The 17,245-nt window shown below is 35.5% G+C and overlaps 1 pseudogene; it reads left to right on the top strand.

Moving 5' to 3' along the window:
- The first annotated feature begins 7,637 nt into the window (after positions 1-7,637).
- Positions 7,638-8,351, top strand: LOC140498439 (AP-1 complex subunit sigma-3 pseudogene; annotated as a pseudogene).
- The last annotated feature ends 8,894 nt before the right edge of the window (positions 8,352-17,245 follow it).

The following is a 17,245-nucleotide window of genomic DNA, read 5'->3' as shown; positions in this document are numbered from 1 at the left end:
AAATTTAGCATCACAGACCGATTTAGAAGGTGACTTAGAATCTACCTAGTCAAATGTCTTCTTTTTATAGATGAGCAACTGAGGCCCTCACAGATAAACTGTATTGCCCAAGGTCACACGGGTAATATTCTTTCTACTGCACCACACTACCTCCTGTTAACTTACTGCTATCTGGAGAAAAATGGAAAATATAGTTAATTTGCAAAATTTTATTACTTTTCAGCAGTTCCAGCAATGTGAGGTTGATTTTTTGACTGTTGAAAAAATCAAATATCAATCATTGCTAAAGCAATTTATTATTGTGCATTATATATTCTTCATCTTTTTATATTTTCTATAGATGGTCCTTCCCTCATCTTTTACAGAGAGGTAACAGTGTAATTGAAAAGGGAATATTTAGTGACTGGAACCATATTGAATTGCAGTTGGCTTTAGCAAGACTTACCTTTTAATTAAGATACCATGCCTCACTGGTTTTAGTTTCAACATTTCCCTCCTACTCTAGTGAAGAAGTTCATCTCCAGAGAGCTTAAACATTTGAGATTGTTACTGCCTGTTGCATTCACATTTTTGTTTTGGCTTAGTTGTGCTTCAAAGGAACCAAACATCAAAAGCCATTTCAGCTCAAGTAATTAATGAAGTTTTATAGCAATGAAGGGGAATGACTTAATCACCAAAAATTTATGAAAGCCTTCTATGTGGTAGGCACTGAGGGGATGCAAAGATGAATAATTTAGGGTATCTTCTTTCACTCAAGAAGTCCACCCACAGGTTGGGAAAAGTGGACAGATATATATGAAATATATGGTAACTTCTGAAGGAAGTGTACACGTTATAAATTCTGTGGTAGTTGACAAGAAGACATCATTATAGAATGGATGAGAGTAAGCATAAAGTGATAGAAGGTAGAGTAGAGTTAAGATATTGTTGAGAAATATTAGGATGTGTGAGAGAGGGCTGAGCATAATGCAAGGTTTTGTTGAAGGGAAGAAAGAAGTGCTTAGGTATAGCTTCAAATAAGTGGTAATGCTGAAAGTAAGCCGTACACTTCTTTTCATTGTGTAAGTTCCATCTTTTGGTACAGGTTATCATTTTTTTCTATAGGAAAAAATATGGTTCTTTAACTGAGAAAAATGTGATTCTTTAATTGAGATAAAATGGGAATATCCAGTCATTGGTTTGGATGCCTGCCTTTATACATAGAAAGAAAGTTCAACTCAGGTCAGACAATATGCTTTAAATGTATGCTATATGGAAAGAAATGTGCAAATAGAAAACAGTTCTTGACTTTAAGGAGCTTACATTCGTTTGGAGAGCTGAAAATGCACACTTTATGAAAACACAAGAATATTTCAGAAGAGTAGAGGACACTATAAACTGAGGAAGTCAAAAAAGCTTCATAAATGGCAGCATCTGGGGAGAGCTTTAAAGGAAGTTAGGATTCTAAGAGAAAGCAATGAGAATAAGATAGAAGGTCAAGTTTGAAAAATGGTGAGTGGACCAATTTGCTTGGAATGTATAATGCATGAAAGGGAATAACATGAAATAAACCTGTAAAAGTAGATGGGACCAAGGTCATAGATAACCAGCCTAAGTTCTCATTTTATTCCAGAGTCCATAGAGAGGCACCAAAGATTTGGGAGCAGGAAAATTATGTGGTTTCAACTGTGTCTTAGGAAATTAATTTGACACCTATGAAAGGTAGATTAGAGAAGGGAGATATTGGAGACTAGAACATAAATTAGGAGGTTATTGGAATAGTTTAGGTGAGAGATGATGAGACCTGATCTCAAGTGGTATTCATGTGAATAGAGAAAAGGGAACAGATTGAAGTTGAATAGAGAGGAGTTGGAAGTTGGTTGGATATATGGCGTGAAGGATAGTGTAAGTCATAGGTGATGCCAAGTTTTCAAACTTCAAGGATCATTCAATCTACCAAGAAGCACTTACCAAGCTCCTATTATATGCAGGCACTATGCAAGAATGGTGGTATCCTTCATGTAAACAAAGAAATTTATAGGAAGCATGAGTTCAGAGACAAAAGTAGCTCATTCTACTTATATTGTGTTTCAGATGCAGATAGAAGGTTCAGATGAAAATGTCCAGCAGGACCTGGAATCAAGAAGACCTTGAGTTGAAACCCAGTCTCAGGTACTTTCTAGTTCCACATGATCCTGGGCAAGTCAGTTACCTCATGTTTGCCTCAGTTTCCTTAACTGTAACATCAGGATAATAACATCACCTGCCTTTCAGTGTAAAAATTAACTGAGATAATATTTACAAAGCACTTGGCAAGTGTATGGCACATATTAGGTGTTATATAGATGCTTGTCTATTCCTCCTTCCCTGTCAGGTCACAACTCAAAAGGTATTCATATTTTATATCTAATTTATAAGAAACTCATTTATTTAATTTTGAAAAGATATGTTGCTGTATTGTTATAGTAGGGTTTTAAACTTCTCTGCCTCAATTCTCAGTTTTCAGGGTTTATTTCTGACAAATCAGCTTGTTGGTGGTGATCTGAGTACAGTGAATATAACTCAGTATCTGAACAGTTTACGTAAACATCAGGCCAAACTTCTGCTTTGGTCAAGGGCAGATTATTTCTTGCATGCATTGATTTTTAATAAGCCAGATATTCCACCCAAACTTTTTTTCTTGCCATCAGTAATAAATTCATTTTAAATGTCCGTCTACATTCAAGCAATGTACCACGCACAGATATTAGATATAGAAGGGATCTTAGATGTATTCTAATTGAATTAAAGTACAGAGAAATTACACAAATACTAAGTAACAAATTGTGGATTTGAATCCAGATCCTTCGATTCAAAAATCTAGTACATTTTTTCATTTCATTGTACAATCTTTTTGCCCCTAGATATCAACAGCAGATGAAGCATCAAACAGGGAGGCAGAGGCTTGCTAAAGATGTTTGCCAGCATCATGGAGAATGTCTTGTGCCAGATTGAAATAAGAAAGATATTCCCAAAGGCAAAGAATTCCTAGAGATATTTGTGGGGGGGGGGGGTTCCAGATAACTTTGTGCTGTCTCCTTTGCTGAATATTGTCTACATCTTGACCACTAACCATGGAGGTCCCCTAAAACTCAGTCCTGGACCTTCTTCTCTCCTCCTTCTATACTCTTTCACTTTGTAATCTCATTAGCGCCTATGGTTTCTTATCATCTCTATACAGATAACTTTCATACCCAATCCTAACCATTCTTGTGATGTCTATTCTCATACTTCCAACTGCCTGTTGGACATCCCAAATTGGATGTCCCATAGACATAGTAAATTCAATGTAAAAACTGAAATTTTTACTTTTCACCAAAACTCTTTACCTTTTCCTAGCTCACTCTTACTATTGAGAGTATCACCATCCTCCCAGTCACTCGGGCTCATATTTGAGGTATCATTCTCAATTCCTTATTCTCTTTTATCATGCCATATCCAATCAGTTGTCAAGCCATGTTGTTTCTACATTTCCAGCATCTCTTGAATATGCTCCCTTCTCTCCCCTTACTCTGTTGCCACCTGGAGCAGATTCTCATCTCATCACACTTGGATTATTAGTCTTCTGAGTGGTCTCCCAACATCAAATATTTCCTTGCTACAATTCATCTTTCATGTCAATCTTCCTGAAGTTTAGTTCTCACCATGATACCCTTCTATTCAATCAACTCCAGTGCCCCTCATTGTCTGCAGGATCAGATTACAAATCCTATAACTTTTCAAGTTCTTTAGAACATAGCCTCTTCCTACCCTTTCGGGCTCCTTATGCCTTACTCCCCTCTAAGTGCTTTGACACATATGACACTTTTCTGAGTTTTTTGATTGGATGTCTCCCAATGCTAGGCACTCTTGCCCTGCTCATTTCTGTCATTCAAACTAAAGTCAGTTTTTCCTCAGCAAAAGTCCTCTTTTTTTCAGCTAAAGTCCTATCTTCTAAAATAACCCTTTCCACTTCTCTTTAGTCATCCTTCCTTTCCTCTGAAATCACCTTTCAATTTATCTGGCATATATCTTGCTTCTACATAGTAGTTTGTATGCCTTTGATACTTTTTACTGCCATTTACTATTCTGGGACATAGGAAAAGTCACCACCTCTCTGGGCATCAGTTGCTTCAGTTTTAAAATGAAGACTTTAAACTAGATAAATATATCCACTTCTAATTACATTATCTTACTTCCAAAATGGAAGTTTTTATCTTTCTCCTAAACCAACCCTTCTTCTGTACCTTGCTATTTTTGTCAAGGGCTATCTGACTTCATCCCACTTTTCCAGACTGAATTAATTAATTACACATTACTCAACTTCATACACTTTACATCCCAGCCAAATTGGCTTTTTGCTGTTTTCCATTCTTGATATTCCATCTCCATGCCTTTGTATGGGCTGTTGTCCATGTTTGGAATGCTGTCCCCCTTCATTGTCATTTCTCTAGCTTCCTTCAAAGCTGAGCTCAATCTCTGCTACCTACATCAGACGTTTTCTAATACCTCCCCATCCCAGACTGGCTTGCATTTATCTCTGTATGTACATGCAGTTCCACCAACAGAATATAAACTTTGGTCCAGCTATTCCACTACTAGGACCATTCTCAAAAGACTGATTGACTTCTCTGATAGCTCTTTGAGAACGAAAACTGTTCATTCTTTTCCCTTTTTAGCCCCAAACCTACCATGCTTGGCACATACGCGCTTAATATATGCTTCCTAATTCATTGTTTGATGATGTATGAGGAAGAAAGAACTCCACAATGAGACTGTTTTATTTTTGTTTTTCTGTTCCCAACACTTAACACAGTGCATGTCACATAGTAGGGACTTGAGAAATGTTTTTTGAATGACTGAATGACCACTTTTCTTTTGATCTTTTAATAAAACTCAAGATTCATATTAAAAAATAAAGAAAGGACAAAGGCAATTCATACTTAGCAACAGATCAGCTTCCAGCTCTCAGAGAGGCCTGAGTTTCATGGACTGAAAGGAAAGGTCAGCCAATGACCCAACAGTCCCCAGAGAGGAAGGAAGATGAAGCACTGGTTTGGGAAGAGGTACTTAATAGAATTTAGTTATTAACATTCCCCATGAGCCTACAAAGACAGATGCTGCTGAAATCCTGCAGATTGCTTCCTTAACATACAAGACCTGTAAATTAATGTTCACTATAAGCAACTCTCAACTTTATGAACAGCTGTGTCCCAAAAGTTTTTGTTTGTTTGTTTTTGGCACTAGAAACACATTTGCTCACAGAAACAATATCATATGTGAAGTTTCAATTTCTAGGGCAATTAATTAATCTCCAAAATTAAAAGACTATTTGGTCCCAAATATAAAAAGAATCATATTATCTCAGACTCACAGAATCTCAAAGTTGGAAATAACCTCAGAGGTTATCTAATTTAATAAAAAAAACCAACATAATTCCATTTTATAAAATACCTGAAAAGTGCTAACCTATCTAGCCTTTGCTTAAAGACCGCATGAATGAAGGAGAACCAGCTATCTCCCATGATAGCCTATTTCACTTTGAGAGAGATCTACTTGTTAGGGAACTTTTATTCACATGAACTCTGATTCTGCCCGTTGGGGTATATCAGAACAAATCTAATCCCTCTTTACAAATACGTAGACAGTGGTCAAATTCCTCCAGTCTTCTGTCTTCTCTTCTTCTGACTTACTATCTCTAGTTCCTTAGGGGGCTTTCCAGATGATATGATCTCCAGGCCTTCACCTAACTACTACTCTCATGAAGCCTTCTAGTTTATCAACATCCTTTCTAAACTGTGGTTCCCACAACTAAACATAAGGCAACATTGGATGTGGTGATACTTTCCCTTCAAAATACAGCATAACTATGCTTTTCAAAATAGTTGAAGGTCAAAGTAATATTTTGGGCTGTCATATTGATACCATTGTTTGATGCATATTGCCTTTTTAGTCCACAAAAAAGCTTCAAGTCATTTTTAGACAAACTACTAGCTGAACATACCTCCCCATCTTGTATATGGAGGTTGATTATTTTGAGCTCAAATGTGAAAATTGACATTTATCCCTATTAAATTTCATCTTAGATCCAGTACCATGCTATAATAGTCTACTAAGATCTTTTTGGAATTTGGCAATCATCCAACATCTTCATTACTTTTCCTAAATGAAATAATTTTTTGTAAAGTCTTTTGTACATCTTAAAACTCTATAAATACTAACTAGTATTATTAAATAACATCAACGGCAATAAAAATGGACATTTATATGTTTTACCTTTTGTTTTCTTTATAAAATTATTATGTATTCATGTTTAACATTCTTTTATTTAAAAAAGTTGGCATTCTGAATTCTCTCCCACTTCTCTACTATCTGTTGAGAAGGCAAGAAATGTGATAATAATTTTACATGCGAAATCATAAACATTATATTTTACCTTTGCATTTATTATATAACCATCATATTTTATAAATCAAAACATTATATTTTACCTTTTCAAAGCTCTTTCTATATTTTATTTCATTTGACCTGTAATAATAACTAACATCTACATAGCACTTTAAGGAAATATTTCATATATTTATCATCCTGTGAAGCAAATCCTGTGGGTATCATTATCTCCATTTTAAGGAGACGCTAGCGGATTGGGAGAAGCCAAACGTCCAGAGCGGATTTGAATTAGGTCTTCCTGATTTCAAGTCCAACATTCCATTCATTATATAATCCTGTTTCTCCTTTGTACCGTGCATAAATTTATGTCATCTATGCCTTAATTCAAGTTAGTGTTAAAAATGTTAACCAGTGATTTCAAGTACCGATAATACTAGTGTTAGTTTTGGGTCTTGAGAATAAAATTGTCTTTCTTTCTTCTCCCTTTCTGTACTGCTCCTCCTTCTTTATTTTCCTTTTCCAAGGATATTTGTGCCCTTATGCATTCCTAAGCCTCTTCACAGAAGAATTAGCCTATCCTATGCTCCAAAGTTATTTACCTCTTGATCCAACCCCCCAAATGTTTCTTTCCATCAGTACAATGGATCTCAGCAAAGTGCTAGAAACAAAATAATCTGACTGAAGATTATAGCTAACTGGGTATACTGGAAAGATCAGTGGACTTGAAGTAAAATGATGTGGATTCAAGTCCTGAGCTGGCCATTTACTAGCTGACTTTTGTCAGGTCATTTATTGTCTCAATTTCCTCATATGTCAAATGGGGATAAAATGTCTTCTTTATCTCTCAGGGTTGCTGTCAGGATTCAGTGAGATCATGCATGTAAAGGGTTTTGTAAACTTCAAAGCCTGCATCAGTTTACCCTGTTATTAAGATGTGAATGACATAATCATTCTTAAGAAGCTTAAGAGCTTCTCAGGTATATTTGCATTTGAAAAGAAGATGCTTTCTAACTGTGCAGTTATTAATGGGGGGGGGGGGAGGTGTAATTAAAGCTTGCGTGATAGAGTTCCCAGTTGGGAAAATATTTTAGCAGATAAATCACTTAAAAAGCACACTCACGGAGAGGCTTCACCTGTCATCTCAGCAGTCCACCGCTCCTTCAGCGCGTCCGCTTCTGGCCCCATCGGTGAGGCTGTTGGGGGGGCCGAGCCCCACAAGGAGTTGGGCGGTGGCCTTGGCCCCTGCCAACATGATCCACTTCACATTGTTGTTCAGTTGACAGGGGAAATTAAGGCTGCAGAAACGATATACCACACTCCCTGATAAAGAGAGAAAAAAAGATCACCCGAGAAATTGTACACATGATTCTGTCCGGTGGTAAAAGGACAAGCAGTTTTGTTGACTGAAAGGATCTAAAATTTGTTTAAAAAAGATATGCTAGCTTATATTTTTGTTACACAGTAGAAAATCAGGACAATGAACTGTTGACACTAGAGATTGTACACCGTTATGTGGAATTACTAGGTAAGTATTTTGAAATGTCTGTGAGACGAATATTATATTTAATTTTGAAAAGGCCTATTTTATTCGTGATGAATTTATAATTGGTGGAGAAATCCAGGAAACTTCAAAGAAAACTGCTGTCAAGGCTATAGAAGACTCTGATGTGTTACAGGAGACAATGGAAGAATACATGAGCAAACCTGCATTTTAACTGAAAAATCGGCTTGACAACCCAATGATGCTGCATGTTATATCTGTAAAACTTCAGCTGGATGGGGTTCTTTTCTGATGTGCTGAGCCTTATGCCAAAAGTAACTTAAATGGATTGTGTGTGAAACTTCTTGGATACTTTGGGATACTGTGTTCAACTAGCAAGACTTAAAACTGTAGCATATTTGTAACAGGTGCATATCTATATTATTCTCTATACATGGATTGTCTCAACTGGAACTTAAAACCACCATCATTCAGTAGACTGCATATTTTGTTTATATAATGATTTTACTAGCAAAGTAATAATCTTTAAATATTTTTAAGAAATGATCTATGCTATATTTTTGCTAGTATTCTCAAAGAACAAGTTGGTAACTATTTTGTAAAAGTTTTTATGAATATTCTACTTATCTTGAACTAAAATAATACTTTTTTCTAATTGCATAGCGTTTTTTTAATGATGATTTCATGTATGTTAAAGAAATATAAGAGGTCAGTTATCAGACAACTCTAGCCATTATATATATATATATATATATATATATATATATATATATATATGTGTGTGTGTGTGTGTGTGTGTGTGTGTGTGTGTGTGTGTGTGTGTGTGTGTGTGTGTGTTCTGTGGGTGTATACATATACATGTATCCCCATATATATGTACACATAGGTAAGACTTCAACAAATCTTCAGCCCCTTTTATCTTGAATTTCTTATTCAGACTTGACTTTGGGTAAATAACAGCAAAGACAAAAACACAACTGCCTATTATTTAAAACAAAAATGAAATCTTCAAGAGCAGCTGTCTAGGATGAAATTGTTCTAATAAAGTTTTGGCAGTCAGAATTGTAAAATACTTGAAGTATCCAAATTTGTATATTCATCAAAATCATAGAATTTCAGATCAGAAGGGAGTTAGTTGAGTCCATCCTATACTCCAAACTTACTAATTTACAAGAATATTTTTTATAACTTATTTTTTTATAAGTCAAATGATTTGAGTGGCAGTGTCTATGACTTCCTTTGAGAGATTTGATAAGATGATTGAGTTGGCTTCCTTAATGCACAATAATGTAATGCCCTGGGATTCCAATCAATTCTTGCTGTTGACTGTGGTGTCAGCACTTCTCTCTTTGGATATATAGAGAATTTATGTCTATTGAAATGAGACATCTGCATACTCAAGAGTATGAAAGCCTCTAGTCAGTAAATATTTTGTAAATTTCACTCATAATTTTCTAATCTTAGGACTTTGCTGCATTTTACTGTATACCAAGCGTTTTCCCTAGTACCTGGACAATGTTAGTCTGGAGGTCTAAGTTCACTCATATTTCAGTGATTAGAGGGAAATCATGGTCAGTTTTCTTGGGAGATAAATCTGCCTACTATGTGGGTGCCTTTAGGAAATTTTGGATGGGATGACTTCTAAAGGAATTTAATAACACTAAAAATTACTTTTGTCTGCCTTAGTAGACATATGTACACACTTATTACATAAATTCTTGGTTGACAAGTCAGAAACATACTAGGTAAGGTGAATTAATACATTTTAAGTTTTCCCCCCAAATTAGTACCATTTATAAACATATGCACATGAGCACTAGAAATGTTTACTGATTTTCATATCTGTTTTCCTTGACTAATCACTTAAACTCAATCAGCATATCAAGCTGAGATTTTGCTTGATCTGTTTTTATCATTTGAGGTACTTGGAGCATTCATTGTCCAGTTTTTTAGTTAAAAATATTCATCCCATTACCTAAAGAAAATAAAGATGAAATTTTGCAAAAAAAAAAAAAAAAAAAGCAGACTCATCCAGCCTGAGAATCTTCCTGAGAATCTTCAAGGGTTATTTCCAACTACAAAGCTTTTCAACTTTTTAAAATTCCATGTCTGGATTTACAAATTCTTATTACAAATTTATTTAAGAAAAATATGCACAAAATTGTTGTGATGAGAGAGCAACCATTTCTTCAGTGGGGCAGACCTTTGTTTACATCTAGAGAGAACCACACATAACAAAAATGTTTAGGATTCTCAATATACACATCTCTAGAACTTAAAATGTCTTATTTTTCAATAGATTTATGACTGACCATTAGAATGGCTAAGGGTGTTCCAATCATTAAATCTCCATTGCTTCTCCCAAAGCATCAAAGATGGAAGTGTCTTAATTCTCCCACCCACTCAATTTATAGGATCACAGATTTTAGTCTTGGAAAGAACCATAGACATCATTTCATCTACCACTTCCTTTCTGTTTTAGAGATAAGAAAATTGTCAGAGTTAGGACTTAAACCCAAATCCTTTGATTCCAAGTTAGTACATTCTTCAATAATGTTGCCAGTTCTTCAATAGTGATGCCAATAATATTAATAATAGTGACCCCTATTATCATTCTTCATCTGTCATACTAGGCATAGGGAACTCAGGGCATTGGTAGCCTTCATTATTTGTCTCTGAGCTATTACAAGAGTGTCAGAGATGTAAATATTATGTAATCTTGCCAGTGTTTCCGGTGAAAGCATGTTTATCATCATACTGTGATTCAAGAGTGCTTTGAAGTATATATGCAAAAAAAAAAAAAAAAACCCCAGCAGGTTTTTAAAAAGTCTTAGGTCTATCTTTATGCAAAATAGCATATTTACCTTCAATATGATTCATTGTTATAGCCAAATACTATGATGTTTCTTATTTAGAATAGAGTATTGCTACTGTTGTGTTCATCCTTCATTTTCAAAGAGGACCATGAGAGAGAAACAATGACATGATTTGCACTTGACTTTTTTTTGAGTGAGGGAAGGCTGTGCAGGTCACCAACCTCACTTTCTCCTCCTGAGCCATCTGGACTCAGTGACCAGAAGAATAGAGCATATAGAGAGACCAAGGAGACTAGTCATCCCGCTACAACCTGATGTACCCTGATCCTGACTGGTGCTACCCAGCCCCTGATGCTGAGAGAAGTCTTCACTCTCAAACAGTTAGACATCTGAACTGCTTTGGGCAACTCAATAATAGCTTTCACATCCATGGAGACTTTCCATAGCTAAACTCTGCCTCTATCAGGAGGATCAGGTTGCATGCTGCCTTTCTAAAATAAGTCTTCTTTGCTACCGTCACTTCCTGTCTTGCTAATAATTTTTATTTGCATCAGAATCACAGAATAGAATCTAGAACAAATATCCTTTTTCCTGATCTTTACTCTCTCCCTATTCTAATTCATCCTATATAGCACTTGTAAACTAAATTTCCTTATTTAAAAAACAAAATGAAATAAAAGATAAATAACAGGAAAAGCTTTCAAATGATCCCCATTGACCACAGAATGAGGTATGATTTTTTTTAATATGTCATTCAAGGCATTCAGTCACCTGACCCCAACACATTTTCCCAGTCTTATTTCCCACAACAGCTGGGCCATAGCATGCATGGGTAAAAGTAATGTTTAGGAAGGTTGAAAATAAACCAGAGTCCAGGTTATAAAGAGCTTTAAATACAAATAGAAGACGTTGCATTTGACCTTAGAAATAATAGGGAACTATTAGAGTTTTATTGAGGAGAGGGGTGACCTAATCATTCTTATACTTAAGGAAATCACTTTGGCAATCATTCTCCAACTTCCTGGTCTTAGGACCCCTGTTATGCTCTTAAAATTACTCATGACCCCAAAGATCTTTTGTTTATGCAGATTATATCTATTGATATTTACCATGTTAGAAATTAAAAACTTTTATTTTCAAAATATTTATTATTTCTTTTAAAATAATAATACTGATGCCATTACATATTAACATAAATAACATTTTATGGCAAATAATGATATTTTCCAAAACAAAATAAATTAATGAGTAGAATTGTTTTATATTTTTTTTTGCAAGTTTATTTAATGTCTGGCTTAATAGCAGGCAGATGGATTCTCATATTTGCTTTTGCATCTAATCTGTTGAGATATGCTGTTTTGGTTGAACCTGACATCACATAAATATGTAGTTGGAAAAGGGAGGAGTATTTAATAGACAAACAATGAAATAGTGTTATTATGAGCATAGTTTTAATCATGAGTTCCTTGAGGATCCCCTGGAAAGATTTTGGGTTCCCCAGGAGTCTGGGGACTCTATTTTGAGAAACACTGGTTTAGAGGATGGATTGGAGACTTGAGACAGGGAGAAAAATTAGGAGACTGTTGTAGTAGTGTAGGCCAAAGATGATATTATCATGGTAGCCACATGAGTAGAGAAAAGGGGACAGATGTTATAGAGATGGAATTGACAATCATAAACAACTTATTGCATATGTTTTCTCAAAAGATGCTTGTTGAAAAATGAATGCAGACTAGAAGGTCTGCATCTTTAGAGGCCTTCTCTCTACCAGGCTTTACCTTCTGATGGCTTTCTGTCTTGGTTTCTTGTCTATGACCAGGTATCCTTAGGGAAGCTACTTGTCTAGACATACCAAAACCCAAACACTGATCAGTGTGTCTACCAATAGCCAGAGCATGTTGTGGTGAAAAGGAAAATGGGGTTATACTTCTGTCTCTAACATTAACTAGCCATGTGGCCTTAAGGGTCTTCAAAATCCTGGACTTCAGTTTTCTTATCTGTAAAATAAGGCCCTACATGTCAATAAAGTTCCTTTCAGCTCTAAGTCTACGTGCAAATAGAGAACAATGGCTAATAGAAGAAAGTAAGTGTATTTCTGTATATCAGATATTGTTATTATGTTTTAGGTTTCAAGTCCAGAAGATTTTCATGTTTCTCCATATACTCTGGCCTTAGTCGTTTATTATAAGCTATCAAAAATGATCTATATTTAATGCCATTGTAAGAGAAGGGGTTACAATATATATCACCTTTTCCTATGTAACATGATTAACTTTACCCACTCTTTCAGAGCCAGGCATGTTACATTTACCTTCACCTGACTCCCATCTCTTTTAATGAACATGACAGGTTTAAGGAGTTATTTTTCCATACCATAACATGAAACTCTAACCAGTTGTGTTATCTTCATTTTAGGGATCCAGTGACTAGCAATCTAGTTATGTTTAACTGCTTAATATCTAGCTGGCTTTAACAAAGAAATACATAGTTCAAAGATAAAACAAGAACAAAGAATGTACAAAAATTCTTTAAAAACTTCAGAGGAATATACTCCCTCCTCCCACCTACAACCCCTGGGGAATAAGAAGAAAAGGATAGATGAGGCTCACAATTTAGCACAATTCCCATATAGTACTGATTCCAGAAAGTATAAGTTTAAAGTTGACATCAATGCTCCTCTAGAGGGACCTCAAGTGCCCTCTTTATCAACTCAGCGCTTTTCACACCTCATGATATGGGAACTGTGACCACTCAGCAACCATGAAGCACCCTCTACTCCACTGAGACCCAGTTCCCTCTCATTCCTATGTAGCCCTTGATGAAAACCTGAGTTCCTTGGACCACTTCTCACCCACTGACACCAACACAGGCAGGGATTATGGCACAGATACTGAAAGACCCACTCACCTTTTCATTTTAACTGCCCCAAAATTTAATGTGATTAGATTTATGATGGGAATATGGCTCTGGAATGTTGAATTATATTAAAAAGAAACAGGCTATATAAGAAGAAAATGAGTGTGTAGTAGTATTGTAGAATGAGCGCTATACTGAAGTGAAAAAAGCTGGAAACCATGGTGGGAGTGGGGAAAACACAGTAGAGAAAATATGAACAGAAATCAGTACAGGAAAAATCATAAAAACAATATATTCATCAAAGTATATTAGGACTTTCCACTATTTCTCTCCAATTTGAGATTACTTAGAAAGAAAAAAGAGATGAAAAGATCACAAACTTGTCATGGAGACATGACATAGTAGGAATAGAAAACTAATCATCCACTGATCTGCTGAGTTCTCTCTTGACCAAAACCAGAGCAGCTAATAGTTTCCAAATTACATTTAGAATTATAATTATACCTAAATTATAATCCTATCCCACACTAGGGTATTCATAATTTGGATCTGATATCTACCAATAAAGAAAAGGCACTTAATGGGTAGAAACAATAGGACCATTGCTTGGAAGGAAATGTACTAGAGGAGTCATATAAATAAAGTCATGTGGAGTCTGACCATATGACCTAGGTTTGGGATAGAAAATTCAAAGTATTTACAGGAAGAAAAGTTGGGATCCTATGGACTGAAATTCTCCTGAAGAAGCCAACTTAGAAAGGATGAGAGGCTTTCAAGAATGAAATTATGAAGACACAAAGGGAAAAAAAATCATTAATGAGGAAAATGTATGCCTGTCTAGTTGTGGATTGAGATAGAAATAGAAAGCTAATTTAGATTTTACAATTACATGTACTGAAGATGGAAGCAAGGTCAGGTAGTAGAAAATTAACACAGAAATGTGACATGTATGTGCTCAGGATTTGCTACAAGGAATCAGGAGGTATAAGATGGGAATAGGGCAGCTTTTGGGGGTATATTGGACAATAACAAATTATGACGAGGAGAAGGCAGAACTACTCAGTACCTGTTTGCCAAGAAGAATCATCTTTGAATTGGAAAGGACTAAACAGAAATGAATAATAAGTAGTTGTTTGCCAAGATAAGCACAAAGACAGTGAGTTCCTGTCTACCTTTTATGAATTTCAAGGGGACACACCTAAAACAATGATGCATGAATGAATTTATGAGTATTTATTAAGTTCTTAATATAATCCAAGCATTTTGCTGAGTCCAAGGAACAGAAATACAAAAGCAAAGGCGATAACTATCTCCACGGCTTTCTAGTGGAGAGACAGTATTCACAGTGGAGTGATGGCCAGAGAGGGGCATTTTGGTCTGAAAAATCATAGGGAACATGAGAGGAACTATATCAGAGTCAATTTGATTGTGATCCCAGACCTGCAGGTAGGGAGAGCTAGAGAGTAAAGACATATGTCTGGAATCAAAGTGGTTGGTGAGGCAGCCAAGAAGATGTAAAGTAGAAAATGAAGTAAAAGTAGAGAATGAAGCAAAGTAGGTCTGGAGCCTGCCTGAAACAGCCCACCAGGTGAGACAGTGACCAATTAGGAAAACAGGATTCTGGGGAGAATGTTCCGGAAGCAAAAATATTAAAATCAGGGCATAGTCTTTGATCTGGTGATAAGGTGCCTTGCAAGGCTGCTAAGAGGATGTCTAGCAAAGAATATAAACAAATTACGAAGGCAAACAGTTGTGTGACCTGTGAAAAAGGGGGAAAGACTTTTTGTACTCAAAAAATGAACATGAAAAGGGCAATATTTGGGGTAAAAGAGCCTAAATTGGAATAAACTGGTCCACAAGTAAAGAGAATGGCATGCAGAAAGAGATTTTTGTTTAGTATATAGAATATGAATGATCAAAAGATATATGAAATCTGGGCTGGAAGATATTGGACAAGAAATAAGGAAAGAATTTACTGACATGAATATGCATGCCACCCAGAGAAAACATGAAATTTATTCAAGTATCTGGGTTCCCCAATCCTGCTATTGAGGTAAAAAGTAATCAATTATGGTGGGTGAGGAGAGAATGTGTATCGGTGTATATATGGGTCTGAATGTGTCTGTGTCCTGGCTTATCTGAACTGAATGTCTACTTTAATCAAACTTTTGCTTCATTTTCTGTTGGGCCTTAACTAAGCCTGGGTCTATGCATTTGAACCCCTAGAGGATGGTTGTGAATATAACCTACTTGTGAATTTAAGCCAGGCAGCTGTGATGCATTTCTCCAATGACATGATTGCCAGAGACAAGGGATAAAAATTAGGTATTTCTACTGTGCCATTGTTTCCTAGGAATACACCTGATCCACTGGACCAAAAACTATGATTGTAATTGCTCCATTACTGTAATGGTTTTGGCCTGGAGCACATAGACACAGTCTAAGTAATGTGTCAATCAAAATGGAGCCCCTTATCTTAGACATAATAGTTCTTCATTCTAATAATCTTTTTAGATGAGGGATTTTTCATTGCCCTTTTATATACTAAGACAGTCTTTTTTATCCTTCAAGCTATTTTATCTCTAAGAGTTGGTAACCATATACTTTCTGATCAGGGACCATTTGTACAGTTCTATTGGACCAATATCTGGTCATCATGGTGCTCATTTTACATTCTGAAAAGACATTGTTCATCTTACTGGCATTGAGAAAATTGGTTGTGATAATTATCCACCAATATGGAGATCTGATATTTTATTCATTTCCTTGTCTGACCATAAGCCATTATTTAGAAGAAGGATAGAAAGGATGAGGCAAATTTGTTTAATGCTCAATCGTGTCATTTTCTGACAGACAGAAGATCTTTACATTTTAATCCTTGAACTGTGATGCCATCTCTTAAATTAAACTCTGTCCAATGGCCAGATGGGTCTTTGCCCATGGAGCACAATTGATCACAATAAATGTTAAACAAGAGGAGTGGAGTCACAAACTGAAGTGCTTATTAGCTCAACTTGAAAACAACTCAAACACAGCAATATTGACAATTGCTGGTTCTATCCTTTTCCTCCAACTGATTAAAATAAATCTTTCTCTCATTGAGTGCTTATGTAAGGTAGATTGCTGCAATCCTGCCTTGTTTCATATACCTACAAGCACTTCATTCATACTTCTTTTAGGACCTATTACATTCAGTCTTGCATGAGTACCATTTGTACACTTAGATTTGTAATTATCTTATCCTTATGTCCCTATTTCCAAGTATTCATGAGAGAAGAGAATAAAATAGCATTTTATCAATAGAAATTGATAGATTTAAAATTTGCAAAATACTTCATATACATTCTCTTTGAGACTTATGAATAGGTAATATTATCAACATTTTACAGTTCAATCAACAAGTAACCACTTATTAAGTGCTTACTGTATTCCAGGCATTGTGTTAGGCTGGGAAAATAAGAAAAAAATTTGAAACAGACCTCACCCTCAAAGACTTTGTGTATATATATATATATATATATATATGTATATATATATACATATATATATACATATATATAGATAGATATGGATATGGATATGGATATGGATATGGATATAGATATATATATATAGATAGATATAGATATATAGATATAGATATATATGTGTGTGTGTATGTATGTACTGTGTACACACACATATA

The sequence above is a fragment of the Notamacropus eugenii genome, chromosome 4 (genome assembly GCF_028372415.1).
Source record: "Notamacropus eugenii isolate mMacEug1 chromosome 4, mMacEug1.pri_v2, whole genome shotgun sequence".
NCBI classification, from domain to species: domain Eukaryota; kingdom Metazoa; phylum Chordata; class Mammalia; order Diprotodontia; family Macropodidae; genus Notamacropus; species Notamacropus eugenii.
The sequence above is the reverse complement of the archived record's forward strand: the minus strand, read 5'-3'. Positions and strand labels throughout refer to the sequence as shown.